Raw genomic sequence first — 17,823 nt, 5'->3', positions numbered from 1 at the left:
CTCTTCTATGGGATTAAGCGGAATAATATGCCAAGTCCATCTTTTGTGCTCCTTCATAAAACCGCTGTCATTTCCAAAGAAATCCATCTTTATTCTCTCCCTGGGGATAAAGCCACAAGCTCCGGGCCCGCTGAAGCGCACCTGATATTGACACACAATGAACAGCGACGCACAAAGAGCTGCTCTTTGTTGGGCAATATTTGTTAATCGTGGGTTGAGATGTTCGTCTCATCTTGACCCCGAAAGACAATATCTTGTTTTCGTGTTTTTGTCAGAATGCGAGCGCAAATGTTGTGGTTATGCTCATGCATGCACTGTAAAAATATCTGTTAATGAAGAGTTTCCCTATTACACAAAGTGACTTTTATTGACATTATAGTAGTTTAAAATAATATATAGTGAAGCATATGTCTGTAAAATAACAGAAAATGTGCTGGCGGTTTATTACAGGGTATTTATAGAGTAATATACAACACCAACCCAGACAGTACACTGCCTGACAGAACTCTTGTTGTGGATCCCAGTTGTAAGAGCAACAGATCATAACTTGACTTCCAGTTGATCATCTGGATTGTCAGAGGGTGGATTTCTCTGATGAATCATCTGTTGATCTGCATCTCAATCATCACCAATACTGCAGAAGACCTACTGGAACCAACATGGAGCAAAGATTCTTACAGAAATCAGTCAAGTTTGGTGAAGGAAAAATCATGGTTTGGACTTCCATTCAGTATGGGGGCGTGCGAGAGATCTGCAACATCAACAGCCTGAGATATCAAGACATTTGTGCTGCTCATTACATTACAAACCACAGAAGAGGGACAATTCTCCAGCAGGATAGCGCTCCTCATACTTCAGCCTCCACATCAAAGCTCCTGAAAGCAGAGAAGGTCAAGCTGCTCCAGGATTGGCCAGCCCAGTCACCAGACATGAACATTATTGAGCATGTCTGGGGTAAGATGAAGGAGGAGGCATTGAAGATGAACCCAAAGACTCTTGATGAACTCTGGGAGTCCTGCAGGAACGCTTTCTTCTTCATTCCAGATGACTTTATTAATCAGTGATGTGAGTCATGTCAGAGATGTATGGATGCAGTCCTCCAAGCTCATGATGGAGTCAGACACAATATTCATTCTGTCTCCACTGCAGCAGGACTTTATATTCTATACTGGACATTATTTCTGTTCAGTGATGGGTCGTCTAAGCAGAGTCAGACATTACTGTCCTGATGAAATCAGTCAACATCAAGACATGATCAGATTTCATTGTGCTCAAATAAGCGTCATCTAGAGCCCCTTGCCTTTCATATAAGCCCCTTCTGACACCAAATGACTAGAGGTCAAGTTATTGTTTGCTGTTTCCCTAAACTTGAATAGGCGACAAGACTTTTGTCTTTTTGAGAAGATGATTAAGATCCCATAATACAATTCAAAAGCAGAAATAAATGAATCACAAAATATGTAAAAATGCACATTTATTGATATTTTACAGTCTAGCTTATTCTGGGTTTTTAGTTATTTGTCCTTAAAACCCTTAGGGCTCTATTTTGACGATCTAGGCGCAAAGTTCAAAGCGCAGGGCGCAAAAGCAATAAGGGCGTGTCAGAATCCACTTTTGCTAATATTAGGAAGGAAAAATCTGCTTTGCGCCGTGACGCATGGTCTAACAGGGTTGAGCTTATTCTCATATTGAGTTATAGGTGTGTTTTGAGAATAAACCAATCAGAGTCTCATCTCCCATTCCCTTTAAGAGCCAGTTGCATCGCGCCATAGCGCATTTGCTATTTACACGGCGAACTTTGTAAGTGAAAAAACTGAACACTTCACTAGCGAGAAAACAGTTAAACAGAGCATCTGAGAGATGAGAGATAAGGCCTGATCATTATTTACTTTCTCTCTCACTCTCCTATGTGGATAAGGAAAGGTGCTGTACGCACAGACATCCAGTACCCTACATAATTAATGCTGTTCGTTAAGTGCAAAGATTTGTTTCAAAGCTATTTCTAAATTCAGTTCTAATTTCAGCAAAATAATAAATGAACAATAATAATGAAGTGTGCTCAATACTGAGTTATATCCTAACACACATGCTGTGCCCTATATGGTCCAAAACCTGACAGGTGGACAAATCTAAGCTTGTTTTTAATGAAACACATATAAATATGCATATAATAAATAATACAGCTAACAATGATGATAACATTACACAAAAGCAAATTGTCATGAATAAACTGAAAAAGCCCCCCGAGGTGAAGAAGGCATGGAGGTTCTGGTGTGTATATTTATGTATGAAAATAAGCCTTTTAGTAATATTTTAATAATCCTTTAATTCTTTTTCATTTGTAAAGATATTTTCATATTGCTGTACATCCTGTGTGTTCAGCAATGTGTAAATGAAGCGCACAACTAAAGCACTCCGTGTGTGTTTTGTTTTCCTCATGTGACCTTCACCATGTGCTCCTTTGTCCCAGTTCCCGCCACTAGTTATGTTCATGTGTTCCAACTGTGTTCATCCTCCTGTGTCCAATCATTGTCGTTGCCCTCATGTGTATTTAAAGCTGCGGTCACACTGGACTTTTCTTCCCATAGACTTCCATTCATTGCACGCGAATGCGTCAGACTGGAAAGGCAGGGTCAGGCGTTAAGTTTCGCAGTTCACTGCGGTGCAAAGTTTAAGCTTGGTGAGCACATTTCTAATCTTTGCCATGAAGACAGTAAATAATATTTTACTTAATATTTTTCAAGGCACTTCTATACAGCTTAGAGTGACATTTAAAGGCTTAACTAGGTTAATTAGATTAAGTTAGGTTAATTAGGCAAGTTATTGTATAACGATGGTTTGTTCTGTAGACTATCGAATTAAAAATTAGACCAAAGGGGCTAATAATTTTGTCCTTAAAATGGTGTTTAAAAAATTAAAAACTGCTTTTAATCTTGCCGAAATAAAACAAAAAAGACTTTCTCCAGAAGACAAAATATTATCAGACATACTGTGAAAATTTCTTTGCTCTGCTAAACATCATTTGGGAAATATTTAAAAAGAAAAAGAAATTCAAAGGGGGGCAAATAATTCTGACTTCAACTGTATGTCTGTAGTTAAAGTTGAGTTTTTTTTACTATTTTAACACTCAAATTAAATTGAAACTCTCTGAAAATAAAAATAAATTCATGTTTTTTTCTGCTTGTTTGATTTCAAATCACTTATATTTATTTTAGTTTAGCATAATAACTATTGTACTGCAGGATAGATGTTTTTACTTAAAAGTCTAGCAATTAAATTGTTCATTCCATTTTTAATATTTTTAATTAGTTTTTCTAGTTTTGTTAAAGTTTAGTTTGACTATTTTAACACCTGAGTTAAATTAAAACAAGGCAACTAGCTGAAATCAAACAAACGCTCATATTTTCTGTATTTTTCATATCATATAATATTTACTTTTCATTTTAGTTTAATATTTGTATGAGAAATATGGTTAATTAAAACAAAAAAAATATTTCAGTAATTGAAATAAATCTGTAAAATAAATCTGTAATTAAAGCTTAAAAATAAAATTATAATGGTTAAATTGGCTTCTAAATCAAAGATGTCTTTTTGTTGAAGCCCTAAAACATTAAAAATGAATTAAAACATAAAAATGTATTGTAAATTAATTTCATTTAACTTAAAATGTACATTGTGAACTCTGACCTTGACTGCGTGAGACCAATCGAGGATCAAAACATGACGTCTCTGGACAGAAATTTAAAACATGAATCAATCGCTCACTTTTAAAAATGTCTAATAATCTTATTTAATCCTGCCACTTTTCACAGCGCCGTACGACAGAATTTCACACACTCAAACTCAAGTGTGACCGCAGCTTTAGTCCTTGTATTCAGTTCCTCCATTGTCCGGTATTCTCACTACGTCTCACTATGTCTGTCTTCCCTCCATGGTCTTCTTGTGTTCATCTCCGTAAGTCTTGTAAATAAATATACGAGTTTTGATAACCCTGCGATCCTGTGCCTTCTTCGAGTGAACCCAGGCGTTACAATTACAGTTTATTTTAGTTCCTCAAAATAGCAACGGGCCAAAAATGCGCCCTAACACACCTCTTATCTAGACCAAAACACCCATGAGTCCACAAAGTCGTGCAAACGAATTTGCTATTTAAACAGTTTGTAGAAACCTGGAAAATTAGTGTCTGAAAATAGCAACACGTCATAGAAACACGTCTTGCGCCTTATTGCGCTGGGTGCATGATAGGGCCCTTAGACTTAAACAGTTGAGATTGACCATTTCTTACTACATTCAGCAGATCTCCAGGTCAGGCAGGAGCAGTTTTAGCTTAGCTTAGCATAGATCATTGAATCAGATTAGACCATTAGCATCTTGCTCAAAATGTCAAAAAAAGTTTCATTCATTCATTTTCCTTCAGCTTAGTCTCTTTTTTTATCTGGGGTTGCCACAGAAGAATGAACCGCCAACTATTATAGCACATGTTTTACACAGCGGATGCACTTCCAGTCACAACCCAGTACTGGGAAACACCCACACAGTAAAAAAAATCCTGGTTGCCTTAAATTTTTATGCTGAATCAAACTTACTTTATGAGTCCATTGAACTTATATTATGTTAAACTGACTTGCGTGACTTATAAAATTATGCTGAAACATGATTAACTTAGTTTAATAAGTTACAATGACCTAAAAACATACGCTGTCAGGACTAAGTCATCATATCATTTTTACTGTGCATATACACACTCACTTTAGCACACTACGGCCAATTTAATTCATCCAATTCCCCTATAAAGGACTAAGCCGAAGGAAAGTGAATGAATGATGCCTCATGTTGATTTAGAGTGGTTTAATTAATTTAAGTAAATATGTTTTCCTCAAGGCTTACTTCAACGATCAAAAAAGATTAAGCAAAAGCTACAGAAAGAGTTTGTGCCGCAGACAGTTTCCCTCCTGACATCGTGAAGAAGATGGAAGTGATTTCTGCTCTGTGGGAAAACATGTGTTTGTGTGTCAGAATGGCTTCAACCGTGTACACGTCAATGATAAACGACGCCCGCGAGTGTGTCTGTGTGTGTGTGTGTTTGTGTTGTAAGAGGTCCGTCAGAATGATAAGAAATGATTTACTTATGAGTTTATTCTGCTCAGGCCGTTTGGATTGTCAAAGCATAACCTTAGATGGATCGTTCATCCAAAATTAAAATGATGTCAGCCTTTACTCATGCTCATGTCATTTAAAGCATGCAATTACACTGGAGTCAGATTTTAATACTGTCAAGGCTGAAAAAGACTAAAATGACTACTTATTTTAATGTAGAGGCACTATGGACATTTTTTTAATTTAATATTTGAGCTTTTGTTGTGTAAATGAGTTCTCTGTGTGCATCATTTGGTTTAAATAGATGCTTTAAATCAAAATAACTTCCCTTCCTCTTTAATGACATCTCATCTCTGATTGGTGTTTATGAAAATGAAGGCGGGATCAACCTGTCACTCATATGAGACAACCATCCAATCAATGTCTTCATGAACAAAATCAGTGGTAGATTTCAGTAACAGTATGAATGTTTTTTGAGTTAAAATGTTTTTAAATACAGTTGAAGTCAGAATTATTATTTAAAATGTTTGCCTGTTTTGCTAAAAATAAATTACATTTTTAATAAAATAAAATGAATAAACATAAAAATTATAATTGTAATAATAGTAATCAATATAAATAAATAATTAAATTAATACAATATAATAATTTTATAAAATTTATAATAATATAATGTAAATTAACTAATAAAATAAAACGACAATAATTAAAATAATTAAGAGCAAAAGAGCATGTCTAAATAAACTTTCCTCATGCAGATCTTCTCTTTAATACTACTTATTAATTTAATATTATAAATAAAGTCAATAAATTAATATAAAATTTATAATAATTAAATAAATAGTTACATTTTAAAAATTTATAATATAATGATGTAATTTAATTGTGTAAATTAAATAATACAAATTTTAAAAAAAAATACTAATTAGGAGCAAAAGAGCATGTCTAAATAATCTTTCCTCGTGCAGACCTCTAATACTGAATATTAATTTAATATTATAAATAAAATCAATAATGAATGAATATAACAATATAATTATTAAATAAATAACTAGATTTATACATTTATAATATAATTATTTTATAATATTTATAATAAAAAAAATGTAAATGAAAAAAATAAAATAAAATAATAATTATTAAAATAATTATAATAATGCAGAGCAAAAGAGCATGTCTAAACAACTTTTCCTCATGCAGATCTTCTTTTTAATACTAAATAACAAATTAATATTATAAATAACATCAATAAGTGAATATAAAAATTATAATAATTAAATAAATAATAAAATGTATACGTTTATAATATAATAATTGTATAATATTTATAATAAAATTATGTAAATTAATTAATAATAAAATTAAATTATAATAATGAAATACTGATTAAAAGCAAAAAAGCATGTCTAAATAAACTTTCCTCATGCAGATCTTCTCTTTAATACTGAATATTAATTTAATATTAATAGTATAAATAAAATCAATAAAGGAATATAACAAGTATAATAATAAATAATTACATTTACACATTTATAATATAATACTTTTATAATATGTATAATAAAAGAACGTAAATTAATGAATAAATGAAATTAAATAATAATTATTAGAATAATAATAATTAAGAGCAAAAGAGCATGTTTAAATACATTTTAATTTATTTATTTAATACTATTAAATATTACTATTAATACTAATTTAGCAAATTAATAGCTGGTTTTTAGAGTTTAAACATTTTATTTGTTATATTTATACGTTTGAAAAACCCTGCAATATTCTATTAACTCATTTTATTGAATAAAATCTAGTAGTTTGGAGCAACAGAATCAGCATTAACTACAGTCCTGTAAAGCTGAGCTGCATGGCATCAGGCCTTTATTTAGAGTGATTTTCTCCCGGGTAAAAATATCTGCGATCAACATATTTTGATTACTGAAGTGGAACATTCCAGAAATTCCCTTCCGCAAACTCATGAGGATGAAAAATTCTGGAGCGTTTTACAGAGCGTCCACAGACATGAGAGACGTTTATTAGCGGCAGGAGATTTACTGCCACAATTAATGCGCTCTGCTGTCGTTCATTACTCCGAGATGATTTGCACATCTTTAAGAGCCATATTTGGTCTTGTGGAGGAGATTTGTTTTGCTCTGGCGTGATCTTTTCAACTCTGTGTCTCTTTTTGTGTTTAAGCAGAGAGTTTAGTCTGTCCGCTGGAAATAAACTGAAGCTGCGGGACTGTGAGGTTCAGCTCAGACCTGTAGGGAAATAACCGTGTCTTTAGAGACCAGTAGAGCAAACACTGTATAATGTCAAACCTGCATTTTACAGGACAGTACATGCAACTGACGTCAAAAAGATTTGTGCTGTTTCCCAAATGATGTTGAACAGATTCAGGAATTTTTCACAGTATTTCCTTTAATATTTTTTCTTCTGGAGAAAGTCTAATTTGTTTTATTTCAGCTAGAATAAAAGCAGTTCTTAATTTTTTAAACACCATTTTAAGGTCAATATTATTAGCCCCCTTTAGCAATATTAGTGTTGGATTGTCTCCAGAACAAACCACTGATATATAATGACTTGCCTAATTACCCTAATTAACCCTTTTAAAGTCACTTTAAGCTATATATTAGCATCTTGAAGAATATGTACATCACATTAAAGTCCAAATATTGTATAATGTCAAACTCTGTCCAGTCATTCAGTGTTATATGAATGTTTTTATTGTTTAGAGCAGGGGTGTCCAAACTCGGTCCTGGAGGGCCGGTGTCCTGTTGAGTTTAGCTCCAACTTGCTTCAATACACTGTCTGGAAGTTTCTAGTATATCTAGTAAGAGCTTGATCGTCTGGTTCAGGTGTGTTTGATTAGAGTTGGAGTTAACTCTCCAGGACACCGGCCCTCCAGGACTGAGTTTGGACACTCTTGGTTTAGACATACTGAAATGCTTTCTGATTGTTCAGGCAACTGCATATTTATTTATAGGGCATTGGATTATAAGGTGTTTCACAGTACTGGGTTGCAGCTGGAAGGGCATCCGCTGTGTAAAATATATGCTGGAATAGTTGGCGGTTCATTCCGCTGTGGCGACCGCTGATGAAATAATGAATGAATGAATGGATTATAAGATAATTCTGAGAAGCGGACTGAGAAAATGATTAGACCAGGGGTTGGATTTATAAAAATTGTGTCTAAACAAGACCATATGTTTTTGCTTCTTGATTTAAGAGTTTAGAGATTTTTTACTAGAATCAAGACCAAAAATCTAAGTAATAGATGCATTTTTTTGCGGTGTATTAAGCATTTTTAGATTATTTGAGCAGAAAAATGCATGAAAATGGAGCGGGTTTGTGCTTATAATAAAGCAAAAAAAAGGGCAGCAGGATGGCGCAGTGAGTAGCACAATCACCTCACAGCAAGAAGGTCACTGGTTCGAGTCCCCGCTGGGTCAGCTGGCATTTCTGTGTGGAGTTTGCGTGTTCTCCCTGCGTTCTTGTGGGATTCCTCTGTGTGTTTCCTCTGTGTGCTCTGGTTTCCATAAACATGTGGCATAGGTCAATTGGGTAAGCTAAATTGCTAATAGTGTATGAGTTTGAATGACTGTGTATGGGTGTTTGCCAGTGATGGGTTGCAGCTGGAAGAGCATCCGCCGTGTAACACACACACTCATACACGATGGCCAACTCACTTGATCAATTCCCCTATAGCGCATGTGTTTGGACTGTGGGGGAAACCGGAGCACCCAGAGGAAACCCACACCAACACGAGGAGAACATGCAAACTCCACACAGAAATGCCAACTGACCCAGTCTGGACTCAAACCAGCGACCTTCTCAGAAAAATGAGTTCAAAAATTTTCCCATACTGGTTTGCGGCTGGAAGGAAATCCGCTGCATAAAACATATGCCAGAATGATTGGCGATTCATTCCGCTGTGGTGACTCCTGATATAGAGACCAAGCTGAGGGAATATAAGTAAATGAATGAATGAGTCACAAAATATACTGTATTTTTAAATTACTTGAGAAGCAAAATTAATTGGAGAAAAATGCATGAAAATGGAGCGAGTTTGTGCTTATAATAAAGCAAAAAAAGGGGCAGCAGGATGGCACAGAGAGTAGCACAATCACCTCACAGCAAGAAGGTCACTGGTTCGAGTCCCGGCTGGGTCAGCTGGCATTTCTGTGTGGAGTTTGCATGTTCTCCCTGCGTTCATGTGGGATTCCTCCGTGTGCTCCGGTTTCCATAAACATGCAACATAGGTCAATTGGGTAAGCTAAATTGCTAATAGTGTATGAGTGTGTATGGGTGTTTGCCAGTGATGGGTTGCAGCTGGAAGAGCATCCACCGTGTAACACTCATGCACTACGGCCAACTTACTTGATCAATCCACCTATAGCGCATGTGTTTGGACTGTGGGGGAAACCGGAGCACCCAGAGGAAACCCACATGAGGAGAACATGCAAACTCCACACAGAAATGCCAGCTGACCCAGTCTGGACTCAAACCAGCGACCTTCTCAGAAAAATTAGTTCAAATAGTCACCAAAAATTTTCCCATACTGGTTTGCGGCTGGAAGGAAATCCGCTGCATAAAACATATGCCAGAATGATTGGCGATTCATTCCGCTGTGGTGACTCCTGATATAGAGACCAAGCTGAGGGAATATAAGTAAATGAATGAATGAGTCACAAAATATACTGTATTTTTAAATTACTTGAGAAGCAAAATTAATTGGAGAAAAATGCATGAAAATGGAGCGAGTTTGTGCTTATAATAAAGCAAAAAAAGGGGCAGCAGGATGGCACAGAGAGTAGCACAATCACCTCACAGCAAGAAGGTCACTGGTTCGAGTCCCGGCTGGGTCAGCTGGCATTTCTGTGTGGAGTTTGCATGTTCTCCCTGCGTTCATGTGGGATTCCTCCGTGTGCTCCGGTTTCCATAAACATGCAGCATAGGTCAATTGGGTAAGCTAAATTGCTAATAGTGTATTACTGTGTATGGGTGTTTGCCAGTGATGGGTTGCAGCTGGAAGACCATCCGCCATGTAACACACACACTCATACACGACGGCCAACTTACTTGATCAATCCCCCTATAGCGCATGTGTTTGGACTGTGGGGGAAACCGAAGCACCCAGAGGAAACCCACGCAAATGCAGGGAGAACATGCAAACTCCACACAGAAATGCCAACTGACCCAGTCTGGACTCAAACCAGCGACCTTCTCAGAAAAATGAGTTCAAATAGTCACCAAAAATTTTCCCATACTGGTTTGCGGCTGGAAGGAAATCCGCTGCATAAAACATATGCCAGAATGATTGGCGATTCATTCCGCTGTGGTGACTCCTGATATAGAGACCAAGCTGAAGGAATATAAGTAAATGATTGAATGAGTCACAAAATGTACTGTATTTTAAAAAATACAAGCACAAAACACAGGCGGATGCAGTGGAGAAAAGCACACAAACGTGACACAAATCAGTCAGTGGAGATTAATGCAGAATAAGAAATTTATTTCATAACAGTTACAAAGAACAAAATATTTAAAAGCATTTTTATCTTACATAAGCTGTACAGAGATGGCGTGTGTCTGAGTCTAAATGATTCCGCAATAGACGCTAGAAGTATTAAATAGAAAACTGGAAAACAAACAATGAAAGTCGATGGAAAAATATGAAGTAATCCTTTCATCTACTGTACAAAAACAAACGGAAAGAAGATCTTGAAGCTGGAGTCCACTCTACTGTACCCTGATGCGTCGTTTAGGCCTCTTGCGCATTTAGCAAATATTTTACAACAAATAAAATAAAATAAAAAGGTCAGATGGCCTCGCCACCTCTAAAGTCTTGGCCTCTTTGGTTCCACAATTCGGTATAATACATTTGAACAGATTTCAGCTGCTTCTATAAAAATAACTTCTTCTTCTTCTTCTTTATTTAATTCAATGGCAGGTTTATCTTCTTTACTAATAATGCAACTTCAGTGCAAACATTGTAACAACCGTCCGCTCTGAGAAGGAAGCGAAAGTTTACATTTCAAGTATTGAAAACAGTTCATAACTAGTAGCTACACTGTAAAAAATATCTGCTGATGAGCAGTTTCTGTATTTTGTGACTGACTTTTTGTTTGTTTACGTTTGTGAATTGCATTATGGGACGTTGATCTCTGCTCTGTCCACTTTTAATGTTGAAAATTCAACTCTACACTTCAACAAAGTGACATATGGACATCAGACTGCATGATTTTAGCCCCCATTTTGACTGGTTTTGAGGAATCGCTGACAAACGCCGGAAATCACAGGCAAATCGGTGCTCGTTCACGTGAGTAACAATCACACAGTATGAATTATCATTGACGGCAACTGAGAGAATCGCAGATGAGTCACAGACACCCGTCAGATAACTGGCATGCTAAACATCTGGATTCATGTCGTGTGAAATGTGATTCGATTGAAAATAACATTGGCGATTACCCACAGCCAATGAGAGAGCAGCATCCACTAGTGTGGGTATTTGCAGGCCAACAGGACCCAAGAAATGGAGGAAAATCTAGTTGGGTCAAATATAATCAAAGCGCACATTTGGGTTAAAAAATATATAATTTAAATTAAAAATTTTATATATTTTTATATATTTTTAATATATTTTATATATATTTTTATAATTTAAATTAAAATTTTCAAAAATCAGCCCAGCGATGGGTTTGTCCATATTTCAAGCAAAAGATGCAAAGAAAATCGGCACACTGCCACTTTAGCTCTCAAAAAATCTTTAATGTGGTGATGAAGACCTGATGAAGACCCTTCTGGTTGAAACGTTGTCACATTAAAAAATTTTTGAGAGCTAAAATGGGAGTGTGTCGATTTTCTGTGCATCTTTTGCTACAAATGTTTGTTTTTCGATCGAGCACCTGCCTTCAAGATTTTCTAGATGTGCGCACATTTCTGTTTTTGTCTATATCTGACCCAGCACTGAGTTAGAACAACCCAGCTTTTTTTGTGTGTGTGTTTGGATGTCAGTAGTTGGGTTAAACTATTTAAATTTGGTAGGAACACCCATGTCTGTTTGACGTGTCGGCTGAGCAATACCACAAAGGGTCGAACGAGAAAAAGGTGGAGGAGAAACTATTCCTTTCCAAGCCAGGCGACCAAAATAAGTATATTTAAATACAGAGCTCAGCATAATTGAGCACACCCCGTTTGGAAAATGAATATGTTTTTGCATTTCTCAGTGAATATAGTCAGTGTATTTTGATGTGTTTAAACAAAACAGATTTATTAAACAGATGTATTTATTAAAATAATATTTTAGTCACCAAATATATTTAAAAATTGAAAGATAATACAATTAAATTCAAGCTAAATATTGCAAAAAACAACAACCTACTAAATTCCAACTTTTTTTTTTCATTTTTATTTTGCTTCTCTTGATTTTTCCTCTTTTTCAAATTTGTATTTACATTTTTTTATAGCATATACATTTGGGTGTACGAGTTTTTGGGCCGTTATTGTGAGTTATTTTGTTAGATAAGTTCCAGATTTTGCTTCAGTACTGACTAATATAATGTATATGCACAAATATATAATTGTAGAACTTTCTATTACATATATGAGCAATATCACACGATTAGCAGTGTGATATGGCTGTATATCGGCACTAAGGGGAGGTGTGCGTTAGTTAGTGCCCCCACCAGTGCTGATATACAGCCATATCGCACTGCTACGAGTGTGATATTGCGTTTATACAACAGTTTGACGGCATAATTCCAGTTACTATGACCATTTATGTGAAGCTGCTTTGACACAATCTACATTGTAAAAGCGCTATACAAATAAAGCTGAATTGAACTGAATTGAATTGAACAATTGTGTATATAAAAACAAAATCAAACATGGAGAGTCTCAAAAACGCTTTTGTATGAGGAACTACTTTCTTCCGTGTTTGATTCAAATCATACAGTTAAACAGCTGAGCAAGCATCTTTAAGCTTTAGATCTGTAGTGTCTGCTTATTGCTGGCTGTATGTGGGCGGAGTAATACACAAAGGGTAAAGAGGCTGTACGGGTGCTGATATTAGTTAAATATATCATGGCTATCAGCCAATCAGATTGGAGAACCAGACACTGATGTATAAATGAATTTAAAAGTGACACTTGTGAGGGGTGTACTCATTTATGCTGAGCACTGTGCTTCATGACCTCGCGTTGCTTCCATGTAACGTCTCGTGTTTGTTTGGTTGTGAGATGTAGTCCGTGGACCAAGACAAAGTTGTCAGCGATTCTTCCTAATGTAAAGTCACTCAGTGTGAAACCCCATGTCGCAGATCCATCCTGCAGTGTAAACACAACAGCGATGAAACGCTAGCCCAGATTGTCATGCAGTGAAAACATCTGTGACGCCGCTACTTTGAATATCATGCAGTCTGAACTCGTTTGAAATAACAGAAGAAATAATATCTGAAGGATGTAAGTCTGTAAAATAACAGAAAATGTGCTGTCAGTTTATTACAAGGTGTTTGTAGCATAATATACAAACACCAACCCAGACAATTTAGCCCTTTAAACTATTAATAATGTCAATAAAAGTCGATCTTTTCAAGTTTTTGGAAGACAGATCAAGCTTCCATAATGCAATTCAAATGCATAAATAAACAGGGAATAAAAACAAAATACAAACTGCTGATTTCCATCTATTTTTGACACTATAGTGTGGGTCATCCGGTGTAGGTCACTACTATACATTGCATAGCTTGTGCGGCACTTATTTCAGAAGAATCGTGAACGAGGTGCGCCACTCGAAGGCATTTAAAGTCTGCAAGTGCTTTATATTGTGCATTTAGGATATTTTTTTTCTTTTTCTTGTTTTTTTTTTTTTGCAAGTGCTATGCTGCACCATGACGCGAGCGAACATTATGGCAACTCATGAGATCGCTGGTTCGCTCATGTGTTTTTCAAGGGCACTGGTAGCTGCACACGTGTCTTCGGCTTGTTGCATGAATAATCAGGCTCTCGAGACAGAAAAAAAGACACATATGCATGATTGATGAAGGTCTGTCGAGAAACCCGAACGTTTTGTTCTTTGCAGATGAAGTTGAAGATGCTCTCGGATGGATTGGTTGTCACTCAGTGCACTGCAAGAAATGATTCCGACTTTGTGCGTTTGTGTTGTTTTGCATTGCAAATACACTGCGAAAAATGCTTCTCTTAAGAGTTTTTGTCTTGTTTCTAGTCCAAATATATCTAATATCCTAAATCAAGAAGCTTTTTCTAGACAGGCAAAAATGTATTGTGTTGCTTTCAGGAATAATGAGTCAAATTAAAGTGAGTTTTTCTTTAAAGCAAGCTGAATAATCAGCCAATAAAGCAAGCAAAATAATAGTATGTCAAAAAGTGTAAATTAAATTACTTTGCTTACCCCGTTGGCAGATTATTTTGCTTGTTTTAAGGAAAAACTAACTTATCTTTGGCGTATTATTTCTTAAAACGAGACTATATGTTTTGCTTGTCTTGAAAATGCTTCTTGATTTAGGAATTTTTATATATTCGGACTAGAAACAAGACAAAAAGTCTAAGTAAAGCATTTTTACAGTGTGTTGAGGATTTTTAGATTACTTGAGATGTAAAATGCATGGAAATGGAGCGAGATTGTGCATAAAACAAGACAAAAAATCAGCCTTAGGTGTCAAATAAACAATGAATTCCCTTTAAATTATGTTTAAAAAAATTCTGACCTCATTGGTGGATTTTTTTTTGTCTTGTTTTAATCAAACTCATTAAAGTGAAGACTTTTTAAAGGGACAGTACACCATACCTGCCAACATTTGTCTTTAAATATCTGGGAGTAGGGGCTGTTTGAGGTGGTGTTTGGGGGTGAGGAGTTTGAAAAACACTGTTGAGAACCGGTAACTGTACTATGGTGTTAGTTACTGTACTATGGAGCAGGTTTCGGGCGGCCGCTGCGATCGGATACTATACCAAAGTTGGGACTCGATGGTGTTACAGACTGCACCAAAAAGCTGAGGACCGGGGCTGGGGGTAAAATTACAGGATTTTTCCGGGAGAAATAACAAAATGGGAGGGTGGCGGGAGATGGGCCTGAAATACAGGAGACTCCCGGGAAAAACACGAGTGTTGGCAGGTATGCAGTACACCTCAAAACAAAACAAAAATATTATTATTCACATTAAACTAGTTTAAGGATTTATTTTCTGCCATTGAACAGTAAAGAAGATATTTAGAAAAATGTTGGAGACACTGCACACTGCAAAATATAGAAAAGTGTTTTTTTTGTCTTGTTTGTAGTCGAAAAGTTAAATATTCTTGAATAAAAACGCATTTTTTGACATATATATATATATATATATATATATATATATATATATATATATATATATATATATAATATATCTGTTTCTCTGTTGTGTTTTTTTTTTTAGAAATAATACTTTTATAAATTAAGTTTTTCCTTTAAACAGGCTAAAAAACCTTAAAAAGTTAATTAAATTTATCTGATCTTAAACTGAAAAAAGTATTATTTCATTAAATCTATTGACAGATTAATTTGTTTTAAAGAAAAGGTCACTTCATTCATTTATTCATTCATTCATTCATTTTCTCTTGGCTTAGTACCTTTATGCATCAGGGGTCACAACAGTGGAATGAACCGCCAACTTTTCCAGCATATGTTTTACACACTGGATGCCCTTCTAGCTGCAACCCAGTACTGGGAAACAGCCATACACACTCATTCACACACACTCATACACTTAAGCAAATTTAGTTAATCAACCGTGGAGGAAACGGGAGTACCCAAAGGAAACCCACACAGGGAGAGCATGCAAACTCCACACAAAAACGCCAACTGACCCAGCTGGGACTCAAACCAGCGACCTTCTTGCTGTGAGGCGTTTGTGGTACCCACTGCGCCACCCTTAATTCATTCGTTCATTAAACTTCCTTTGGCTTAGTCCCTTTATTCGTCAGAGGTCGCCACAACAGAATGAACCACCAACTATTCCAGCATATGTTTTGCACAGCGGATGCCCTTCCAGCTGCAACCCAGTATTGGGAAACACCCATACACAATCATACACTTCGGCTAATTCCCCTATAGCGCATGTGTTTGGACTGTGGGGGAAACCGGAGCACCTGAAGAAAACCCACAGCAACACGGGGAGAACATGCAAACTCCACACAGAAAACTGACCCAGCCGAGACTCGAATGTGAAACCTTTTTGCTGTGAGGCCACAGTGCTAACCACTGTGTCACGAAGTCACTTAATTTTGACTTATTATTTAGTTTTTTACTCGTCTAGAAAATGCTTCTTGATTTAAGAATTGTTAGTCTGTAAAACAAGACAAAAAGTAAGAAAAGCAGTGTGTTTATTTTTCCTATATGGAAGTCAATGGTTACCAATTTCCAACATTCTTCAAAATATCTTATTTTGTGATTAAAAAAGTAAAGAAACCACTTGAAGGTGAGTAAACTGAGTAAATGTTCATTTCTGAGTGAACTATCCCTTTAAAACACAGGTCTCAAACACAATTCCTGGAGGGCCGCAGCTCTGCACAGTTTTGCTCCAACACAGCTGATCAACTAATCAAGGTGTTCATGAGTAGTCTTGACCCCCTTGATTAGTTGAATCAGCTTTGTTTGATTATGATTGGAGCAAAACTGTGCAGAGCTGCGGCCCTCCAGGAATCCAGTTTAAGACCTATGTTTTAAAATCTTGCAATGGAAAAACAACCAAAGACACTGAGGCAGACGCTCATTTTTCGCAATGTTTCGGGAAGTGCTGACGTTGTTTTTTTTTTAGAAGATGGTCAGTGCTTTTTGATTCAGTTCTGGATGTGAATGTCGATTGCTTTCAGTTTTTACTGTTATTCCACGAGAAGATCCAAACTAAAGGTGGATAAAAGTCGGTACCGTCATGTAAAGTGAAAGATGACAGTGTAGTACAAACCTGTGAAACAGAAGTCCCTCAATGATGATTAAAGAACATAAATATATGTACAAAGATGTGTGGAGGAGTTGAGGTGTGTATGTGTGTGTGAGAACGGATGAAGATGCGGTCACTGATACGGTTTACTGGCAAAATACAGTCATTTCATAAATAATAATATGACCTATTCCAGTACAGATCTGTTAACAATGTAAAATCAAGATGCATAATGGTTTTTAATTAGAGCAAAATTAAGTGAGGATTACTTAATAAATAGAACAGTTGGATCAGAAAACATATACTTAATTTTAAAGTGAAAGATCTTTTTCTAATTCTCAGTGATAATACCCTTGGTGTTCATTTTACAGATTTTATACATTTTGAAATTTGACTTTTTAAATAACTTAAATGTGTTTTTAAATAGATAAAATGCAAAGTTCACTGCAAAAAAATGATCAATATGTTCAAAATAAAAATAAGTAAAATTGAGGGTTTTTATTCTGAACTGTCTGATATATATATATATATATATATATATATATATATATATATATATATATATATATATATATATATATATATATATATATATAAACAGTTCATCGCCAGAAAACAATGCATAAGTGTTTAGATCAGGGGTGTCCAAACTCTGTCCTGGAGAGCCGGTGTCCTGCAGAGTTTAGCTCTTACCATGATCAAACACACCTGAACCAGATAATCAAGCTCTTACTAGATATACTAGAAACGTCCTGGCAGATGTGTTGAAGCAAGTTGAAGCTAAACTCCACAGG

General features: G+C 35.8%; 1 protein-coding gene and 1 long non-coding RNA gene across 23 annotated transcripts in view; one reads left to right on the top strand and one right to left on the bottom strand.

The window, feature by feature from the left end:
- Positions 1–17,823, bottom strand: part of traf3ip2b (TRAF3 interacting protein 2b) — an 872,991-nt gene that overhangs the window by 521,321 nt on the left and 333,847 nt on the right. The gene's annotated exons all lie outside the window — the stretch shown is intronic.
- LOC147834931 (uncharacterized) overlaps positions 1–17,823 on the top strand; it is a 182,724-nt gene that overhangs the window by 133,100 nt on the left and 31,801 nt on the right. The gene's annotated exons all lie outside the window — the stretch shown is intronic.

Source organism: Danio rerio, chromosome 11 (genome assembly GCF_052040795.2).
Source record: "Danio rerio strain M-AB ecotype USA chromosome 11, GRCz13ab, whole genome shotgun sequence".
Classification (NCBI taxonomy): domain Eukaryota; kingdom Metazoa; phylum Chordata; class Actinopteri; order Cypriniformes; family Danionidae; genus Danio; species Danio rerio.
This window is presented reverse-complemented; position numbering and strand designations above follow the sequence as displayed.